This window comes from Nannospalax galili, unplaced genomic scaffold (genome assembly GCF_000622305.1).
Source record: "Nannospalax galili isolate Female #2095 unplaced genomic scaffold, S.galili_v1.0 scaffold34, whole genome shotgun sequence".
Classification (NCBI taxonomy): Eukaryota; Metazoa; Chordata; class Mammalia; order Rodentia; family Spalacidae; genus Nannospalax; species Nannospalax galili.
The window spans coordinates 1,088,701-1,092,565 of NW_008338996.1; the positions used below are offsets into that span (position 1 = coordinate 1,088,701).

The window sequence follows — 3,865 nt, forward strand, 5'->3', positions numbered from 1 at the left end:
GAACTCACAGACATCTGCCTGCCTCTGCCTCCCAAGGGCTGGGATTAAAGGAGTGTGCCACCACACCCGGCTAAGATACACATTTTTTTAAAAAGTAGTTGGTTGGGTATAGTGGTGTGTGCCTTTAACCCCAGCACTGGACAGGTAGAGGCAGGTGAATCTCTGTGAATTCCAGACCAGCCTGATCTACATAGAGAGCTCTAGGCCAGCCAGGGCTACAGAGTGGACCTATCACAAAAAAAGCAGCCTTCATATATACCAACAATGAACTCTGTGAAAAATAAATTAGGAAAATATGTCATTCATAATAGCACAAAAAAGTACCTAGGAATAAACTTAACCAAAGAAGTGAAAGACCTTTACAACAAAAACTTGAAGAAAATCAAAGAAGACACTAGATAATGGAAAGACCTTCCATGCTCCCGGACTGGCAGAATATAATGAAAATGGCTTATATTACAGATTTAATGCAATAACCATCAAAATTATGATATCACATTTCACAGATCTAGATAAAAACACCCCAAAATTTATATAGAACCATAAAAGACCACGAATAGCCAAAACAACTTTGAGGCATAAGAACACAGCTGGTGGTATCACAATACCAGATCTCAAATTATAGTACAGAGGTAGAATGATAAAGAGAGCCTGGTATTGGCATAAGAACAGATGGACCAATGGAACAGAAAAGAGGACCTAAAAATAAACTACCAAATCGATAGCCTCCTAATTTTCAATAAAGTTGGCAAAACATGCAGAGGATAAAATATAACCTATTCAACAGCGTTGGCAATACGAGATCTCCACCTGTAGAAGAATGAAATTAGATCCACATCTTTCACCTTGTACAAAAATCAGTTTGAAATGGATCAAAGACTTTAATGTGAAACCCAAAATACTGAAACACTGAAAGAGGAAAACAGGGAATACTCTTCAAGACATTGGGGTAGGTAAGAACTTTCTGAACAGAACTTAAATAGCACAGGATCTAGTCCCAACTATCAACAGCTGGGACTATGTGAAATTAAAGAGTTTCTACACAGCGGAAACTCTCAGCAGAACAAACAGCCAGACCACAGAATGGGAGAAAATCTTTACCATTCATACTTCAGACAAGGGGCTAATACCCAGAATTGACAAAGAACTGCAAAAAAATCAAATATCAAAAATCAAAACTGCCAATCAATAAATGGGCTAATGAAATGAACAGGCAGTTCTCAAAGGAAGAAACACAAATGGCCATTAATTATTTTTAAACATTCAACATCAGGGGCTTAGCAGTTAAGAGCACTGGACCCAAGTTCCATTCCCAGTATCCAATGGCACCCATTAAACCAGTCCTATTATTCCCCTTTCCCATGAAACCCCCCCATTAGTTTCCTAATCTCTAAGAATTTCCAAATTGAAGCATATCTATCTAAACATTGAAAGCTAGTATCTATTTATGAGAGAACATGGGATGTTTGTCTTTCTGGGTCTGGATTACCTCACTCAGGATGATTGTTTCCAGTTCCTCCATTTATCTGTGAATTTCATAATTTCATCTATCTTAACGGCTGAATAATATTCCATTGTGTAAATATACCATACCTTCATTATCCATTCATCAGTTGATGGACATCTAGGTTGTTTTCATTTCTTGGGTGTAAATATTCAACATCAGGGGCTTAGCAGTTAAGCAATGAACATGGATGAACAGTTGTCTCTGTAGTAGGAGACAGAGACCTTTGGGTGTGTGCCCAAGAGAGGTATAGTTGGATCATATGGGAGATATGTTTTTAGCTTTTGAGGACCTCAAATTGATTTCCACCAGTTTGCACTCCCACCAGCAGTGAATAAGTGTCCCCTTTCCCTGCACGTCCTCTCCAGAATTTGTCATCATTTGTTTTTTTGGATCTTAGTCATGCTGAGTGGGGTACGACAAAATCTCAAAGTAGTTTTAATTTGTAGTACTGACCTTGAAATTGCATCTTTGCTAAAAATAGCTTTCATAGTACTAGAAAATCCAATGAATGTTACTAGAGAAGAAGGTACTCATCGGCCTTACCCACTGTGAACCCTGCCAGCTACAATAACTGGTTTGCCACAATATGCTCAATGGTGGAAGAGTGGTATGAATATTATGGGAGTAACTGACCACCTTCTAATTGGCTTTAAGACCCACTTCACAACGGGAGTCTATACCTGACACTGTTATTAGGGCAAGAACCTGTGACTAGGCAGGTCACAGACCATAGGGGAGAACCTACATTATCATTCTATTAAGTAGATATATTAAACTGATTCACAATGACTTACTGTTATACCCATAGATTAGTGTATCCCTCAGCTCTCACCAGAGAACGTTGTTCTTGCAGCAGGTGGCGACTGATAAAAAGATCCACAAATTGCCAATGTGCAGAAAATAAAAAGAGACTGCGGAACGCTCAGTCTTAAATGGGATACCTATATGGCACCTTCTCCTTGCAAGAGGGGGTGGGAAGATTATAAGAGCCAGAAGTGGTAGATGAATACAAAGAAACTGTGTTGTCTGGACAGCACAGAGTAGTTGCACATATGGACCCACAGTGCTTATGACAGGATGCACAATACCTGTGCAAACCCAAGCCAGATGACCATGGACTGGGGAGGTGGGCAGGAAGCCCTAGCCCTAACTGAGAATCTATTGGCAATTGATGGATGCTGAGAGAGGAAGTCAGTTTTCCTTACTGGTGTGACGCCTGGTAGGTTGATCAGACTTTGGGGCATGGACCCACACCCAGGAGCACTTGGGAGGCATGGATTGGAATCCATAGTCTTTTAAAAAACAAAAAGAAAAAGAAAAGTACAGATAATAATGGAGGACATGAAATGCGGAAGTATTGGGGAGGGGCTGGGGAAGGAATTCTGAGTGTGATCAAAATATATTGCATGAAATTCTGGAATCAATATTTTAATAATGGAAAAATATTGTCCATGAGCCAGATGTGTTGATAATACAACTCTATTCCCAGCACTTCAGAGGCTGAGGCAAGAAGATTACTTTGGCCGGAAGGTCAGTCTGGGCTAAGGAGTGAGACCCTGTCTCAAAATAAACAAAAAGTCCCAGGTCTTAAACCAGGCATGATGGTGCATACCTTTAATCCTAGCAGTCAGGAGACCGAGACAGGCAGATCTCTCTGTGAGTTCCAGGTCAGCCAGGGCTACATAGAGAGACCTCCTCCTACCACCACAAAAAAAAAAGAAAAGAAAAAAAAGGAAAGAAAAGAGAGAGAAAGAAGAAAGAAAGAAAAAGAATGAAAGAAAAAGGCCTTGGCCTTGAAGGATTTCCCAGAAAGTTCTAAATTTAAGGTGGAAAAAATGACTAACTTATACAAAACTGTAAGCCAATAGGATGATTGGTCAGTCTTGTTTTGGAGGCTAGCAAACTCCATAACAAAAGCTGAGAAAGGCACCAACAAGATGGATCAGCTAGTAAAGGCACTTCCCCCCAGGTGCAATAAATCTGAGTTCCATCACTGAGACCCACATGATGGAAGGAGAGAACTGATTTCCACAAGTTGCCCTCCAACAGCAACATGAGTGCACACACATAGAAAATAATGCAATAAAATTATTTAAAAGTTGACCAAACCAAAGAAAATTATAGACTAATCTTACTCTCAAGCATGAATACCAAACATAAGAATATTCAGAAGACAGTGCCTTCAAAAGTAACGGCACATACAACATAATCATATTCAACAAGTGTTTGTCAACAAAGCAAAGAAAGAATGAATAAATAAAATGCCAACTTCGGAAACCACATTAAGAGTCTTGGTTCATCTGCCTTCCTTTAATCCTAACTAGAACCCAAGAAGTTTATGCCAAGTTACACTAGATG

At 39.7% G+C, this 3,865-nt stretch overlaps 1 pseudogene; it reads right to left on the reverse strand.

Annotated features, from left to right (window-relative positions):
• Positions 1 to 1,522, reverse strand: part of LOC103734540 — a 17,576-nt pseudogene extending 16,054 nt beyond the window's left edge.
• Between the last annotated feature and the right edge of the window lie 2,343 nt (positions 1,523 to 3,865).